This window comes from Camellia sinensis, chromosome 7 (genome assembly GCF_055761805.1).
Source record: "Camellia sinensis isolate YWXY chromosome 7, ASM5576180v1, whole genome shotgun sequence".
NCBI lineage: Eukaryota > Viridiplantae > Streptophyta > Magnoliopsida > Ericales > Theaceae > Camellia > Camellia sinensis.
In genome coordinates, this window is record NC_138967.1 from 72,820,383 (window position 1) to 72,840,000 (window position 19,618).

A 19,618-nucleotide genomic window follows, 5' to 3' on the forward strand; every position below is an offset into this window, starting at 1 on the left:
ATTATATAATACTAATTTATAAATGAGTTTACGTTGATTTTTAAACAAAAATTTAAAAATTTACTAACAAAAATTTTTTTCAATTAATTTTATTTGAAAAAAAAAAGTTATTTTTTTCAAAATTATATAGTTGATTATTATTTGCTATTATAAATTATTATATATATACATATATTTAATATTCATCTTAATTTTATAAAATAAAATTTATATATATTAAAAATTATATATAGATGAGAGAGAGAGAGAGAGAGAGAGAGAGAGAGAGAGAGAGAGAGAGTGTGTGAGTGTGTGTTAGAATGAAGTGTTGGGTTTGAGTGTTTCTTGAAAACGTGTTTTCAAAACACGTTTTCACATTTTGTTTAAAAGCGTGGTTCTCATTCACGTTTTATTTGGTTAATAGTAAAAACGTGGTTCGGAACCACATTTTCTTAAAAAAAAAAAAATCTTAAAAACGTGGTTTGTAACCACGTTTTATGGAGAAAAAAAATTTAATTAAAAGTGTGGTTTATAACCACGTCTTCTTAATTAAAAGCGTGTTTTGTAACCACGCTTTTAAGATTTTATAAATTTTTCACGGGAGGACCACAAAAACGGTAAAAGCGTGGTTTGTAACCACGTTTTAGCCTATTTTGGGAATTCCGTCCGAACTAAGCTTAGTTTGGGAAATAACTTGGCATTTTGGCTTATTTTGGAAAAAGTCCCGCCAAATTAATACTCTCAAGTAGGGGTGTGCGCAGTGCGGTTTGGACGGTTTGATAGTAAAATTATAAACTGAATGGTGGGTTAGCGGATTAGCAGATTGACAAATTACGATTTAGACGGTTTTTCGCGGATTGGTGGATTGAAGAATATTCTAACTAATTATCATACATTTGCATAATATATAATACTAATTTGTGTAATATTTTTTAGATATATAACACAAAATAATTTTACATAATATGTTTCATATATCACAATTTGTAATAAATTTCATTTCTTAAATCTCTCTCACACTCATTTTTACATTGATATTTCATTAGAAGTTAAAAATATATATGTACTAAATATAGTGGAGCAGAGCGGTTCGGTTGGCGAATTATAAATTTTAAAGTTTAAACCATGGTTAGCGGTTAGAATGGTGCAGATTGATGGGGATCGTTGCGGTTTTAACGGATTTGGTGGTATGTTGCACAGCCCTACTTCCAAGCTTTGTAGCATTTTCATAAAGTATGAGTAATTTTTGTATGCGGATAGGATATATGTCATGTAGTACTTTTTATTATTGTGATTGACTTTGATAGTAGAGTCAACTACATTTATGTTAGGTGTTTGGAAAACAATAAAAGACATATATATTTGTGATTGGTGAAAGATAGTATCACAAAATGCCCTATTAACATACAAAAAATTTTCCTAAAGTATAATTTATTGTTTGTTGATATTTATCAAATTATTATCTGACAATTTAATAAAAATATTAGACTTTTTTTTTAATTAATAAATATCGAGTTAGGACATTACATGATCATCAAATAATTTTTTTTTAAATGTTTGAAATATTTAATTTATCACTCATAAAAATTATTCTTAATAATGTGTCTGATAAATATCAAATTTTAATTTGTCAAATATTTTATCATATGAATTTTAATCTCAATACCATATCATTAGAAGTGATAAATTAATGAGTTATAATATTGTTGTGTTTTTTAATTTTAACTCTTTAAATGTAACTTGCCTCCAATTCAATAACTGTACTAGAGGGTTCAGTTTCGTAGATGTCGGCTCATTTTTTATTTATTTTTTTATTTTTTTTTGACTGTGAGTTCAAAGGATTTAATTTTTAAAGATAGTCCAACATATTATTTATATAAAAAAATTAAATTAATTAAATGTTAATAATCATATTATTAGATAATTATTTTTTTAAATATTAAATTCATTTTTGACTCTTATGATTTGGACTTAGAGAACTTTATCTCCTATGATTCAAATATAATTATTAAAAAAAAAATAATTCATGTGATTTTAAACTAAAATGCTACCAATATGTTTTCTGTCTAAACTAATGAAAGGTATATCATACACACTATTTTTTAGAATAAATTTGATTTTCTAAAAAAATAAAATGGAATGAATACAAAAGAAAAGACAATTTTATTCCCATTTTCTCCAAACCTACAACTAAATTAACATGTTAATTAAAATATAATTAATGATTGATCTAAAATATAAAATATAATTAAGGATTGTTTAAAATAAAAATATAAAATAAATAATAATTAAGAATTGATCTAAAATATAATTAAAATTATATTTACATATTAGGAATTACATTAAATAATTAAGAATTTAGAATTAATTGTGATCTAAAATATAATTAAATTAAAATTAAGGGAGACTTATTTATAAGTCCTTTTTCAGACACTTATGCTAGGCTAAGTCCTGTGTGATTTCATATAGAGTCTCAAGTCCTGTTTAGATAGGAATGTATTCCACAAGATTTTACATAAACGTAAGGTGACGTGACACTTACATAAACGTAAGGTGACGTGACACTTACATAAACGTAACGTAACGTGACACCTACATAAACGTAACGTAACGTAACGTGTCACGTTATGTTTCGCAAACTTAATGAGTTTTTATTTTTTTAAATTGAATGTGAAAATGTTGCTGGTTTATGTTGGTGTCACGTTACGTTTCATATAAATATGATATTGCCATAGATCATAGGCGTGACGTTACGTTTATGTAGGGGTCACGTTACGTTACGTTTATGTAGATATGATCTATGGCAACATTCAATTTCCTATATAGGAAATTAAATGTTACCATAGATTATAAGTGTCACTTTACGTTTATGTAGGTGTCACGTTACGTACAGGTGTCACGTTATGTTTATGTAGGTGTCACATTACGTTACGTTTATATAGATATGATCTATGGTAACATTCAATTTCCTATATAGGAAATTAAATGTTACCATAGATTATAGGTGTCACGTTACGTTTATATAGGTGTCACGTTACGTACAGGTGTCGCGTTATATTTATGTAGGTGTCACATTACGTTACGTTTATATAGATATGATCTATGGTAACATTCAATTTCCTATATATGGTTTTACTATTATTTATGATATTAAAAACTAATATTGAGGATAAATGTGTCAACAAACTTCCCACAGGACTTATGGGAAAATAAATTTTTTAGTAGGATCATATGTAGCATAAGTCTCCCTAATAGGACTTATAAATAATTTTTTCTAAAATTAAATTAAGAAGTTAATAATTATAATAAATAATTAAAGGATGAAATACCAATAAACCCCAAACAATGATTTTAAGAACTGTTTGGTTCTTTCTTTTTCTTAGGAAGAGGATCCCCTCCAGTGCTGTTTGGGCTTGTGGGGCCCACTATGGGCCCCATTTCGATAATTCGAACCGTTCATTTTGTCGAACATTTCATGTATTTCATTCATAAAAGAAATTAGGTCAATCCGATAACTGTAACCTGTACAATTTATTGCATTTGTCACTAAAAAAAAGTATGGTTTATTTTTAAAAATACTATTGTTGTCTATTTTTTTAGTGAAAAATTGAATGAGTTATAATTATCAAATCGAGCTAATTTTTTTTGGACAAAATATACAAAGTGCCGGACAAAATGAATGACTCGAATCATCAAAGCAGGACCCGTGGTGGGCTCGACGAACCCAAACAACGCGCTCCAGTCAAAAAACTAGATTGGACAAGATCTGTCTCCTTTTTCTTATAGACCTAAAAGGTCTCATTCTAATGTGCATTACATAAAGGACCAAGTATAAATGTACGTGTGTTATGTGTTGAGGGACAAAATTGGGTTTTCTCATAATATTGAAATTACTAAATATAACACTTCAAAAAAACTCCGTAGTGTACTTTTCCCAAACATAGCATTCTAATGTAACACAATAAAAAAATTCTTTAGTATACTTTTCTCAAACATAACAATGTAACATTCTAAAAAAAACTCTTCAGTGTATTTTTCCTAAGCATAACACTCCAATCAATGTAACTCACAAAAATTCTTTAGTGTACTTTTCCCAAACGTAAACTCACTAAATGATATTCACTTAAACTCAAATGGTACAAAATAACTTTCCAAAATAAAAATAACTAATTGATTCATAAGAAAACTCTTCGGACTAAATGGATCAACATTCCCCATATAGAATTTATGGGTAAATTTTTCATAATTAAATATTTAGGATTAATTATGATTTAAAATATAACTAGAATAAAAAGTTAAGAATTATAATAAATAATTAAGAATTTATAATTAATTGCGATTTAATTGAATTAACATTAGATATTATAAATTATATATATGAGAGAGGAAAGAGAAAGAAAATAACAAATATATATATATATATATATAAGTTGAAAGTTATTTAGTTATTTCACATCTATAGTTAACGGTATTAACAATTTTAATAATAATGCTACACTTACCAACTTTATTTACCACCTTTAATGTATTAATTCATATGTTAATACATCATTAGTGTAACAGGTCTCACTATTTATATTTATCTCTAATAATATGTTAACACGTAAGGTAATACATTAAAAGTGATATAAAAAGATGTTAGGTATAGCATTACTCATATTGTAATTATTTGACTTCATCTCCTTGCATCACTCTCGGCGCACTCATCATTTATCATTTTCTCCCTCTACATTTACATTCCTCCATGCATTCTCTTCATCTACTTTTCTTATCTCTCTCTATATCTCATTTTTTTCAACTACATATTCTCACAACTATCTCTCTCCTCTCCCTCTTGCTAAGATCAAGAATCAAAGATCACTATCATTACTGAGATAAAAAATAAAAAATAAAAACCCCCATCATTCCTGATATCTCCACCAGCGCAGGTAGAGCCTCCATCATCCTTATTGGTGCATGCTGCTCCGTTGCACATCGTTGTCACTTCTATCGCACGTCGTTGTTACCTTCATCCCAAGTCGTCGCCGTCTTTATCACACGTTATTATTGCCTCTATCACATGCCTTTACCACCTTTATCACATGCCTCTACTACCTCCACCATGCGTCGCTGTAAATAGCACTATGAACCATGATTGACCTCCAATATCTACGATCGACTTTGAACCATGACTGTAGCACCCTAAAATTTTGAAGATCATTTTAGACGAAAACTGATTAATTTAAGAGTGATTTATTAAGTAAAATTGTAACAACTCCGGCATGTGATTAACTGCTCAACCATGATTAAGAATACTTAATAAGTAATTAAGATTAAATTTTACGTTAATTACATGTGTTATATGTTATTTTCATTTATATTTATTCATAGTAGGAATATCTGTTTGTATTTCTGATTCAGTATGCGAATTGAAGGCCTCATCGGCATCTAATCACGAAATTGACTTGGTTTATGGGTTATTTAGAATTTTGAGAATGTTATGGTAGGTTTAATTGAAATTTGATTCGGAGCCAAATATATAGAATAAAATAAATATAACTGTTTAATCTAAGCAAGGATTAATTAATCCCACTAATGGCACCTATATAAGCCTAATGTTGTCTCATACCACCAATATACACACACTTCATTATCTTTTTGTCATCAAAACGTCAGAGAGAGAGAGAGAGAGAAGAGAAGACTTGAGCTCAATTAAAGGGAAATTGCTAGAGAATTGGAGGAATTAGAAAGGACTTAAAAGATTAAGCTTCTACACTTGAGAATTCAAAGCCTGAGACAGGAATTCACTTCTTTAGTTGTGTAGTTGTAACACTTAAGGCATGAGTTCAAGAGAATTAAGTAGATTAACTTGAGAATTAAGCTAAAGAAGTAGAATTGGGATTAAACCATCCATGCATGTTTATATCATGGAGTTTTGGAAGTTGATTTCAAAGTTTTCCTACATGCGTGTTCATATTTTGTTCTTGTTATGAGAATTCAACTCATCTTTGTGCTATACATCTCATTCTACCAAGATTTGGAAAGTTTGAACTCAAGGAAATACATGCATGTTATGTTTTCAACATTTCAAATTTAATTTTGTGCAATTGACAAAGCTTTTGGGCTTGAATTTGCAAAATGGTTTCTAATTCTTTACTTACTATGAGTTTCTCAATGTTTTACCAAGTTTTGGCCCAAAAGGATGTGTTTTGTTAGTTTGAAATTGAGTTTTGAACTTGAATCAACAATCTAAAAATTCCAAAATTTGCACCCTCCACTTAAGCGGTAGAGTCTGCGCTCGAGCGGAGAATGCGAGCTCTCAGTTTTTTTGTAGAGTTTGGGGGTTGGCTCGAGCAGCAAAATTTGCGCTTGAGCGGCCACCCTTATTTTGACCTTCCGCTCAAGCGACCGAGGCTGAGCTCAAGCGTAAAATCAGAGCTCCTAGAAGTTTCACAGACTTTTGCAAACCGCTTGAGCGACTCAAGCTGCACTCAAGCGGAGACCCTTTTTACTTAACTTAGCACTCAAGCGATCGTCGAGCGTCTGTCGAGCGGAAAATTCAAGCAACTGAAGTTGCACTCGAGCGGACTGCCCTATTTTTGAAATTTTTTTAAGTGTTCTGAAGTACATTTGGGCATCCTCATTGCATCTTAGGCATTCCTAAGCCCTAATTAAGACATTATAATGAGGATAAAGACTAGAAACACACCAAGGTAGAAAACAAATAAGTTAAGTGTCTTCCGAACGTGTGTTTCAATGTATATCCATTATGTGTTTGTGTAGGTCACGTGCCATAAGCTACCTGGTTATCTGCTCTGTTTGTCTGCTATTGGACCCATCTGAGTGAGTAATAACTCTGTAAATATATGTTCAATATGGGATGCTTTTTGAACATTATGATACGATATGATCAGTTTCTGAAACAAATGGTACAAAATGCTATTTTGAGATTACATGAATGATGGCCCAATTCTTTGAAATGTATTTGTGGTATCCTTAGCAAAGGCCCTCGCCCAGAGGAGATAATACTGCGGCTTATGGTCATGAGGCCCTCACCCGGGGAAAACAATGCCATGGCATGAGGCCCTTGCCCGGGGGAAACAATATTGTGGCTTATGTATGTGATATGACACCCGGTACTAGAGGTTTCATTATAGGACTTGATATGAATGACCAATGTGATTTGTTAACGCTAATGGATGTACCACACATGATTTAAGTATGAATATGTATATGACTCTGTTTCTGATATGACTATGAACATGTTTATGTTTTTGATTGTTAAGGGATTTGAAATATGATTTCTGAATCTATTATGGACATTATTTCATTAAAATCTTTACTTTGTTATTATTCACTAGGCTCCAACTCACCGTATTATTTATGTATGTAAGTGATCAGGCATGTGACCAGGCCTAAGTTGTTGCCTGGAGGTCAGTTTTGTCCAACCAACCACAGTGCCTCTCGAGGAGGTTCCCGGAATGTCGCTGGTCGAGTTTTGTGAATCAAATTATAAGTTTAAGACTTTTGTTTGTTTTAAAGAACAGTTCTTTTGTGGTATATATTTAATGACGATGTAAGATGGATATGTATATGACGTCATATGTGGGTATATGTATATAAGTTTTAAATTTTGTCCCATGTATGTCTGTACAGCTCTATGGACTATGTTTGTTTTATATATTTGCTTCCGCAACCCCTTATTATGTGATGATTTGTTCAGAGGCCTTTGGTAATTCCAAGATTACTGGCCGGTTACGATGCTAAACTTATAGGGGGCGGATTTGGGTCATGACAAAAATATTCTATTTCTTGTCTATATTATCTCTTAAAATAACAAATGGAATGACTAACTTCATTAAATAACCGTTTGATTTACAAACCTATACTTAATTACATAATAAATAACAAAAATGCCATATCCTCAAGTTAAACCTTGGTCTACAATCTTTAGTTAAAAAAGGTAGTGTGTTGTCCTTCAAGAATTAAGGTATCGCTCCGTGATTCATACTTGAAAGAACAATGTGCTCATCACTATCTCTACACTACATGTATGCATGCTTTGCCAAGTATATTCAATAGCTAATATCAACATCAAAGACTACAAAATAATACTTGTGGGAGCTGAATAATTTTGGATCAACAGGAGCGGACCAATCTGGTCCAGAACATAACTTCTATTCGGCAATGACCCTATCCAATTGAGGGGCCGAATAAAAGAGCCAGCATTCCTACCAGTGAAACAAGGGCCATGTAGAAGTACATGGCAAGGACTAGGAGTGGGCCAGGCCCCAAGAGAATACTATAAATACAAGATCTTCAGTCCTAAAGAGGTATGTGAGAACTAATGTGTTTAAACTAGAATACAGATCAATTTGAGTGTAAAGACTAACTTGCTCGTCGGAGTGCTAATTCCGGCACCCCTGACCGGAGTGTTCATTTCTTTTCAGGTGACTAGAAGAGGATCATCAACGTCCCCCAGGATCAGAGGAGTATTTCCAAACCACTTCTCCACAATTGGCGCCGTCTGTGGGAATACTCAAACACATCCATGGCGGGCGTAACGGAAGACCCTCCGATAGTCGTTGATGAAACCACGCAGAGAGACGACCTCACTCCAACGAACATGCTTGGACCGGAAACCATCCCCATAAGTCGCGCTCTGAACTTCGCTTCACCTTCGACTCCAGAGCATGAAGCAATGCAAGCGATCATGGAACAGTCAAAGCAAAACGAACAAAGGTTGGAGAACATGATCGCAGAAAACGAACGTCTCCGTCAGGATTTGGCCTTGGAGGTGGCAAAGTCCAAACAAGCTGCACACCAAGGCCTGGAACGACCTGTGAAAACAGATGGTCGACGATCTCAAGCCCGACAACAAAACACCGTTGACAACTCCGACTCTTTATCCCCGGAGCCCAAGAAGAAGGGACGACCTGAAACCTCCAGCTCTTCTGAAGAGAGTCCCCATATAAGGCATAAGCGAAGAAGAACCAGTTCGGATGAAGATCAACATGATCCTTTTGTACGATGGATTGCAAAGGAAGTGCTACCCAAGAAATTCAAAGCACTGTCATTCACCTTGTACGACGGAAAATCAAACCCCACTGATCACATCCGCCATTACAAGCAAGCTATGACCTTGTATGCAGATGACGAGGCTTTGATGTGCAGAATATTTCCAAGCAGCTTGGGACCATTAGCTGTCAGGTGGTATTACAAACTGGAGCCAGCTTCGATTAAAAGCTTCCACCAACTCCAAAAATCCTTCAGGGCAAGGTTTATCACTAATGAGGTCCAGCCAAAACAAGCCGATTCTCTCTGGGCAATGCAGATTCAACAGGGGGAAACCCTTCATGCCTACTCGGCGCGGTATTGGGAATGTTTCAATCTGGTGGACGATGCTTACAATGATTCCATGGCCATCACCGCCTTTAAGATGGGGTTGCATCCCGACAATTCCCTCCGCAGTTCTTTGACCAGACGGCCCCCCAAAACAGTTTGGTCGTTGATGAAGAAAGTTAAAAAATACTGTAAAGTGGAAGACGATGCCTTGAGAGTTAAAGCCGGCAATGCGACCAACAAAATGGCTTCTGCTGAAATTGCTCAACTGTTAAAATCTATAGCACCTCAGAGCTCTGAACCACAACATTGGGCGAAACGAGATAAGAGACGAGACTCTCGTCGCTCAAACGATCAATGCTCCCACCGAGAAAATGAACAGTTGCAAGTTGACAGCAGGCGCACGAGGCGCGCCGATAAAAAATATACAGAGTTGACTGAGCCGATCAGCGCGGTTATGTCCAAAATCCAACACCTTCCGTTCTTCAAATGGTCGTCAAAAATGGTAGGACCTCCCGACACGAGAAGACGGGATAGACGATATGACTATTACAAGGATCATGGCCATGATACCGATAGTTGTTATGCACTGAAAGACCTCCTGGAAGAATTAATTCAAGATGGCCGGCTGCAACAGTACGTCCGAAAAGGCAACCCAACCAAAGCAATAGCCTTAAGACAGGACTCACCTCCGCTCGACATAATCCACATGATATACAGCCTGCCAATGTCATCAGCGGTGCATGCGATCCAGTCGAAGTCTGAGCCTCAGGACCAACTCACTCTGGCTAAATGGCCCCATGAAGCCGAGGGCATTACTTTTGATGATTCAGATTTGGCCGGAGTAACACTGCCCCATATTGATCCCTTGGTAATCGAGTTACGCATAAACCGGTTCACAATTGAGCACGTACTCATTGATCCAGAGAGCACATCTGAGATTATGTACTATAAGACATTTAACAAACTCAGTTTCTCAGAATCGGATCTCTCTCCGACCCCTTATCCATTATTCGGCTTCAATGCCAATCCAGAGTACCCATTGGGGAAAATCAGACTACCCGTTCGAGCAGGCTCCCAAACAGTGGATATAGAATTCTTGGTCATTAAGCTGTCGTTGCCGTATAATCTCATCATGGGGTGATCCTGGTTGCATACTATGCAGGCCGTGCCAAGCACCTACCATTAGCTGCTACGCTTCTCGACAGAACGCGGTATTGAGCAAATCCGCGGCTCCCATCAATCGGCACAAGCATGTTATCTCCTTGCTGCAAAAACGCCAAAGGAACTGCAGGTGAATTCCATTGAGGTTCCGGATCAAGAGAGCCTCGACGATGCTGGGGGGCTCCCAAATGAAAAGGCCACGGAAGGCTTAAACTGAGTTGAAATCGATGGAAACCCAGACAAGTTCTTCATGGTCGGCGCCTCCTTGAATCAGGCCGACAGACAACAGCTGATCTCTTTCTTGCTTAGCAACCTTGATGTCTTTGCATGGACTCCGTACGAGATGCCAGGTATAGATCCGTCAGTTTCACAGCATCAGATGAATGTTGATCCAAAATGCAAGTCGATCGTTCAGAAAAGTCGGTGGTCAGCCGCAGAGCACACTGCCGCCGTTGTTGAGGAGGTTGACAAGCTACTTGCCGCTGGGGCAATCAGAGAAGTGAACTACCCTACGTGGCTCTCCAATACAGTGGTGGTGAAAAAGAAAAACGGGACTTGGCGAGTGTGTGTCGATTTCACGGATCTAAACAAAGCCTGCCCCAAAGATTGTTTTCCCCTACCTAGAATCGACCAACTTGTAGATGCAACGGCGCGCCATCAGCGCATGAGCTTCCTCGATGCTTACAAAGGCTACCATCAGATCGTCATGCATCCAGAAGACCAGGACAAAACTGCATTCATCACCCCAAGAGGAACCTACTGCTACAAGGTTATGCCTTTTGGGCTGAAGAATGCAGGGGCAACCTACCAAAGATTGATCACCTCCATGTTCAAGGAGCAACTCGGTCACACTATGGAAGTATACATTGCCGACATGGTGGTCAAGTCCAAGGAAGAACATAATCATATAGTCGATCTAGAGAAGACATTCGGCATTTTACGCAAATACAAAATGAAGCTGAATGCTTCCAAATGTGCATCTGGGATCGGCTCTGGCAAGTTCTTGGGCTACATTGTCAACCACCGAGGAATCAAGGCCAACCCGAGGCCATTCACGGCAATCTTGGAACTCGGCTCCCCCCGTTTGGTAAAAGAGGTTCAAAAGTTGATGGGGATGGCCGCCGCACTCAACAGGTTCATTAGTCGGTCCACAGATCGCTGCTGACAATTCTTTCATACACTACGGCTGAGCAAGGCTTTCGAATAGTCCGATGAATGCGAAGCCGCTTTCAACGGGCTCAAGACCTACCTCCGCTCAGTACCACTCTTGACAACACCTGCTGCTGGTGACCCGCTCATTTTGTATCTGGTAGTCTCCAACAGGGCCGTCAGCGCCGTACTAATAAAGGAAGAGTTGGGGGAGCAGCAGCCAATGTATTACGTAAGCAAGGCAATGGTTGACGCCGAAACAGGCTACCTTCCACTAGAAAAACTCATCCTAGCCCTAGTCATGGCGGCAAGAAAGCTGATGCATTACTTCCAGGGCCATAGCATTGGGGTGCTAACAGATTATCCCCTCCGATCAGTACTACGAAGTGCGGAAGCATCATGACGTGTTTCAAAGTGGGCTCTTGAACTCGGCCAGTACGATATTTAGTTTCTACCTAGAACCTCAATCAAGGGACAAGTGTTTGCCGACTTTGTTGCCGACTTTGTTGTCGAATTCACTGGAGGTCTTGCCGATTTCAAGTCCGATGAGAGTCAACCGGAGCCGAACTGGAGAATTTATGTCGGAGACATTTGGTAGTTGTACTGTGATAGATCATCCAATCAGCGGGGCAGTGGAGCAGGAGTTGTGATCATGGCCCCCAACGGCGCTATAATTGAACAAGCCGTCAAGCTCGGCTTTAAAGAGTCAAACAACGAAACCGAATATGAAGCTCTTCTAGCCGGTTTGCGGAATGCACATCTTCTGGGTGTTCGGTGTTTGCTTGTATTTTGTGACTCAAAACTGGCGATCAATCAGCTAAAGGGGGAGTACGCGACAAAAAATGACCGTATGGCGGCTTATATGAAAACGACCAACTCCTTGCTGGCAAAATTTGACCATCATGAATTGAACCAAATAACACGTGATCAGAACACGCACGCAGATGCCCTTGCTTGCCTAGCCTCCGCCATCAACTCAGAGATTAAGCGAACCATCAAAGTAGGATTTATCCCAGAGCCGAGCATTGGCCCTTCGGAGGAAGTTCAGGTCAATGTTATACAATTTGGACCAAGTTGAATGGATCCCATTGCCACATTCCTGTCTTCCGAACAGCTCCCAGAGAACAAGAAAGAAGCGCACAAGCTGCAAAACAAAGCCTTGCGATACTACTTGGACCCGCAAAGAAGGTTTTATAAAAAATCCCTCTCTGGTCCATATCTGGAATGTGTGCACCCGGACAAAGTCGAGAAACTTCTGAATGAAATACACAAAGGCAGCTATGGCGTCCATTCTGGCGGGTGGTCCTTGGCCCATCGAGCCGTGACATAGGGGTATTACTGGCCTACAATGAGAGCAGATGCCGAATGCTACGTGAAAAAGTGTGAGCAGTGCCAGAAGTTCTCTCCTTTGACCTACCTGCCTGCTGAAGAGCTAAGCTCCATAACCAGTCCATGGTCGTTCGCCCAATGGGGACTTGACATCGTTGGACCATTGCCTCGTGCCCCAAGTAACAAGCGATTTTTGATTGTCGCGACAGATTATTTTACAAAATGGGTAAAAGCAGAGGCATTAACCCACATCCGAGATACCGACGTGAAGCGATTCGTTTGGAGAAACATCATAACGCGGCTCGGCATTCCAAGAGCACTTATCTCAGATAGCGACACCCAATTCGATTGTGGGGTCTACCGAGAGCTGTGCAGCAAGTATGGTATACGACCTTATTTCTCTACGCCGGCTTATCCACAAAGCAATGGTCAGGCCGAAGCCTCTAACAAATCTATCTTGGACGGCATCAAGAAGAGGCTAGAGAAAGCTAAAGGCAAATGGACCGAAGAACTGTCGAGTGCGTTATGGGCTCATCGAACTACGCTGAGGCGGTCTACTAGGGAAATCCCGTTTGCTCTACGCTTTGGAACCCAGGCCATCATACCCTTGGAGATCGGCCTCCCAACCTTAAAATCGATAATTTTCGATATGGGCCAAAACGACGTGATGCTGGTCTTGGATTTGGTCCTAATTGAAGAACGAAGAGACCATGCCCTCGCATCCATGGCGCGGTATCAACAGCAGCTTGCGAAGTCGTATAATCAACGTGTTCAGTTGCGCCGCTACACACCAAGAGAGTTGATCCTGAAGAAGGTACTGCCAGCTGCCAAGAAACCGACTGATGGAAAATTGGGTCCTAACTGGGATAGCCCCTATCAGATTGATTCGATCGCAGGAGTAGTGGCATATCGGCTCAAAGACATGTAAGGAAGGAGTCTGCCACGACCTTGGAATTCCACGCATTTACGCAAATTTTATCATTAGCCCAACTTGTGGGACATAATGCTATGTACATCTCTTTTTCTATAATACGAAGATTCCCACTCATTCATCACAGAATATTGTTCAAAGGTGTTCTGAAAAAGCCTCCGAATTCGGAGCGCCCTTCGTGGATATCAAGATTGGCCAATTAAAGTCTCCGGATTCGGAGCCCCATCGGCGCATGATGTCTTTGGGCCAAAAAAGCCTCCAGATTTGGAACGCCCTTCGTGGATATCAAGATTGGCCAATTAAAGTCTCCGGATTCGGAGCCCCATCGGCGCATGACGTCTTTGGACCGAAAAGGCCTCCGGATTCGGAGCGTCCTTCGTAGATATCACGATTGGTCAAATAAAGTCTCTAGATTCGGAGCCCTATCGGCGCATGACGTCTTTGGGCCGAAAAAGCCTCCAGATTCGGAGTGTCCTTCGTGGATATCACGATTGGCCAAATAGTCTCCGGATTCGGAGCCCCATCGGCGCATGACGTCTTTGGACCGAAAAAGCTTCCGAATTTGGAACGCCATCGGCGCATGACGCCTTCAGGCCAAAAAGGCCTTCGCAGAAAATATGCGTGTGCCGAATAAAATTTTCAACGAAGCAAAGTTGAAATAAAATGAGTACAGCCTCCGTAAACGAGGGCCGAAAAATGCAAGTATTCAAACAAGAATGTTCAGAATAAAATGAGTACTAATATAAATAACAAGTGCGCTACAGATTGAGAACTAAGCATTTTGTTAAATTCGGTGAATAAATACATAATTTCACTTTCAATCTACGTAAGCATTACAAGGATTTCTTGGGTTCGGCGGCTTCTTCGTCATCGCTCTTCTCAATTTCGAATGCGGAGAAGGGAAAATCATTCTGTTGATACAACGAAAACGCCGAATCCAACCCTCTCGATTGGAGACTCGCAGCTTGCCGAAGCGCCTTGATCCAACCATGCCTAAATCCACAATTTTCACATCGGCAAACTTCTTCGGCGAGTTTCTCCTTGGTCTTCTGAATTTCGACCTTTCGGCCATCATAGAAGCCTTTTTCATAGGACGTACCCCTCGCAGTCTCGATCACGAACATGCTAGCCGTATTACGATCGGTGATCGCATTGCTAATCAGCCTCTGAGTAACCCTCTCTTCAACAACCAGATTGGGGTGGCTAGTTGATTGGGGCCCGGTAGACTTGATTTTCCTTAGCTCGCGCTCGACCTTCTCGGCGCGAGCTTCTAACTTCCGAATACGTTCATCCCTCTGTTCTATGTCGCGGCGAGTGGCGCAGAGACGCATGCTGATCTCATAAGTCGTGTACAGTCCTCTCACCGCCCCGTGAACGCCTTCACGAAACACTTCGAAATCCTGTCGACCTACCATCGACTACTGAACTTCAGGCGGGAAAATCTGTCGAGCAAACTCGACTGCCACATTTAGATCTTGAATGATCGAGTCCGCCTCTGTCATTGGTCTATTACCCACGAAGATTGCAAAACTCAATGGGCGAGGAGTCGCGTCAGGTTGTCTGTCGGAACCGAGCTAAGGAGACTTACGCTGTTGCTGTTTGTCCCTCCTGGGCGACCTACTCCGACGACGAGGAAATTGGAGCCTCTCTCGATCCCTCGAAGTCCTACTGCCCGTGCGTGAAGGTTCACCGCTTCGACTTATAGTTCCTCTCAGCTCAGCTAGAGTCTTTGTTTCGCCTCTGTTGTTGAAGAAAAGTTTATTTGACATTTGTGCTTGTTCAATCTTTCTCAAAGAGCTGGACTGAAATGCACATAAATAGGACCCTCGTTCACGAAGTACAAGCCCATTTATTCCCTACGGGGGCAGCACCTCCGAGGCAATCCCGTCAATGTTGAAGCGCCAACTACCTAGCGCCGAATGAATCATATGCCCCAATCGCATCTATTCGGAGTTCTACGATCGCGAACCTGCTGGGGCAAGGGCAGATTCATCAATCTAGTCGGCTTAAGTGCCCCAGCTGTTCCCCGAATCGATGCCTCAACAGAAGATTTTTATGGACGTGTTATTCGACGTTCTATGATCGCGAACCCGCCAGGGCAAGGGCAGATTCATCAGTCTAGTAGGCTTAAGTGCCCCAGCCGTTCCCCAAATCAATCTATCAACACAAGATCCTTATCGAACGCGTTATTCGGCGTTCTACAATTGGGAACCCGCTGGGGCAAGGGCAGATTCATCAATCTAGTAGGCTTAAGTGCCCCAGCCGTTCCCCGAATCGATCTATCAACACAAGATCCTTATCGAACGTATTATTTGACATTCTACGATTGGGAACCCACTGGGGCAAGGGCAGATTCATCAATCTAGTCGGCTTAAGTGCCCCAGTCGTTCCCCGAATCGATGCCTTAACACAAGGATCTTATGGACGTGTTATTCGGCGTTCTACGATCGCGAACCCGCTGGGGCAAGGGTAGATTCATCAATCTAGTCGGCTTAAGTGCCCCAGCCGTTCCCCGAATCGATGCCTCAACACAAGGTTCTTATGGACGTGTTATTCGGCATTCTACGATCGGGAACCCGCTGGGGCAAGGGTAGATTCATCAATCTAGTCGGGTTAAGTGCCCCAGCCGTTCCCCGAATCGATCTATCAACACAAGATCCTTATCGAACGCGTTATTCAGCGTTCTACGATCGGGAACCCGCTGGGGCAAGGGCAGATTCATCAATCTAGTCGGCTTAAGTGCCCCAGCCGTTCCCCGAATCGATGCCTCAACACAAGGTTCTTGTGGGCGTGTTATTCGGCATTCTACGATCGCGAACCCGCTGGGGCAAGGGCAGATTCATCAATCTAGTCGGCTTAAGTGCCCCAGCCATTCCCCGAATCGATCTATCAACACATGATCCTTATCGAACGCGTTATTCGGCGTTCTACGATCGCGAACCCGCTGGGGCAAGGGCAGATTCATCAATCTAGTCGGCTTAAGTGCCCCAGCCGTTCCCCGAATCGATGCCTCAACACAAAGTTCTGATGGACGTGTTATTTGGCGTTCTACAATCGCAAACCCGTTGGTGCAAGGGCAGATTCATCAATCTAGTCAGCTTAAGTGCCCCAACTGTTCCCCGAATCGATGCCTCAACACAAGGTTCTTATGGACATGTCATTCGGCGTTCTACGATTGCGAACCCGCTGGGGCAAGGGCAAATTCATCAATCTAGTCGGCTTAAGTGCCCCAGCCGTTCCCCGAATCGATGCCTCAACACAAGGTTCTTATGGACGTGTTATTCGGCATTCTACGATCGTGAACTTGCTGGGGCAAGGGTAGATTCATCAATCTAGCCGGCTTAAGTGCCCCAGCCGTTCCCCAAATCGATGCCTCAACACAAGGTTCTTATGGACATGTCATTCGGCGTTCTACGATCGCGAGCCTACTGGGGTAAGGACAGATTCATCAATCTAGTCGGCTTAAGTGCCCCAGCCGTTCCCCGAATCGATGTCTCAACACAAGGTTGTTATGGACATGTTATTTGGCGTTCTACGATCGCAAACCCGTTGGGGCAAGGGTAGATTCATCAATCTAGTCGGCTTAAGTGCCCCAGTCGTTCCCCAAATCAATGCTGCAACACAAGATTCTTATGGGACGTATTATTCGGCGTTCTACGATCGTGAACTCGTTGGGGCAAAGGCAGATTCATTGTTTTAATTAGATCACTAAGCTCAGTCGGCTTGTAAGTCTGTCGTCTCACATAGTCTTGAAATTTTGTCCTAACCACTGATTCTCCTAATTGTCTACTCATACAACAAACAATACGGGAAATATCTTGAAAGCATATGAAATTTTCATTCATAAATTGGGTGCTAACAGCGGACATTTTACATATGAAAATCCAACATAGATGAAAAGCTACTAAACAAAAACAGACATTGAAATCGAGAAAAATCTAACAAAACTAGAATGTCTCCTAAATCAAGTCTCAGGGTTAGACTCAAGCGACTCAACGTCCACTTGCTCGTAGGGAATTGGCGTGGCCAATGTAACTCCAGCGGCAGCAAGGGCTGTGAGCCAACCGTGTTTGAACCCCCGATTCTCGAATTTGGGGACTTCTTCTACATAGTCCTTAAAGGCGGAGCTCTTCCCAGCCTCGAACACCGCCGAAGACTCAGAGTCGGATTTTTCCTTAGCCTACTTCAACTTTCCAAACTCGGCCTCGAGCTTGGCAAGCGCCTTCTTGGCTAACTTGAGCGACTCCTCACTCACGTTTGCCCTCTCCTCGGCGTCAGACCTAAGTTAATCAGCAATTTTGGCCCTTTCCTTCTCAGCCTCGGCTCGCGCGCTTTCCATCGCGGCTCTCATTGCCTCGAACTCCGCCCTGCTCCTTTAACCCTCGACTTCAGATTGCAAACGGTCAATCCTTTCAACAGCGTCATGCTGGCGGCGGCCCAATTCTGCGATCCTTCCAACCGTCTGCAAAACAAAGGATCGTCATATGCCAAGAAACATCAAATGCAAACCAAACCAAAGATTTAGTCACGTACCAGAAAAGTCGACTGGGCGGCTAATGCTATTGTCGCCAAATCTAGCTCGGCACGAAAGGTCGCCTTGTCAGCCGGCAAGGAGACCGAGGCAGCCAGGCTTAGTGCCACAGCTGCATCTTTCAAAGCTGACGCTTCAGAGGAGATCGGCATATTTTTTTTATCTTTGGTTCAATAACAAAAGGAGCAAGCATAGCCGACTCCTCCAAGCGTGGACGTTTTTCAAAGGGACCCCCTTCGGAGCCGTCCTCACCCTCAGCACCTCGTTTTTCGCCCCGATCCTCTAAAATCGGCCGAACTTCCATAATCGGGCGCTTGACCTCCTTTTTCGTCTCGGCCACGACAACGTGAGCCGTTTTTTGTACGACAATGAGAGCAATAGATTCAGTCGGGACAAGTCCGGAACAGATGGCTACAGCCTTTTATCGGGCGGCCATGCGTTCGGCATTCCTTTTTTGTGCCATCTGCGTAAGATTATCCCCGGCCATATCCTTAGAGAAATCACCATGAAGGTCTCCCAAGTTCGTAAAGATATCTTCGGCGTCCCCTCGGCCTGATGCAGACGGAGGGTCAGAAGAGTTCAACCCGGCTTCCTCAAAAGCCGAATTGATGGCTTCGTCAACTTCCGCGGCCAACTCCTCCGGGTCCTCGGCGATTGGTTCAGCCAATTGTCCTTCCACGTGCTCAGAATCAGACGATTCGAGGCCAATCTGCCTAAAGTTTTTGAAGTTGGGGAAGATGAGGGCCGTCAGTTGGTTATCGCCTCGCGCAATGGGAATATTATCTGCCGCCGAGAACGTCGTATAGGTTGGCTCGTACCGCAGGAGAATGTGGGCTGTCCTCCCTTGTTTTTGAAGGTCTGGACGGCCGATGAACTGTAGTGTGGTTTTAATTTCTGTGAGCATAACTTCGTCGTCTGAAGTCAACACTCTCTTCAAGTCGCTGCCTGCGTAGACAAAACGATTAGGTGAGCCAAAGTGCCGAATACATGCATATGTAAGTAACAGAAGCAGTGATTTGGTCGGCCACCTAGTTCGCCTTTTTGCCTTGGCACAAGATCTAGGCGATCTTCCCCTTCGCCGAATTCCCAATTACCGCGAACAATGACCATCACGTCATCGACACGCTTGCTAGAGCTAGCAAGCATGGCCACTAAGTGGTGGTCAGTGTCCTTGGCTCTAAGGAAGTAGCGTCCTAGACGGCCAGTAGACTTGG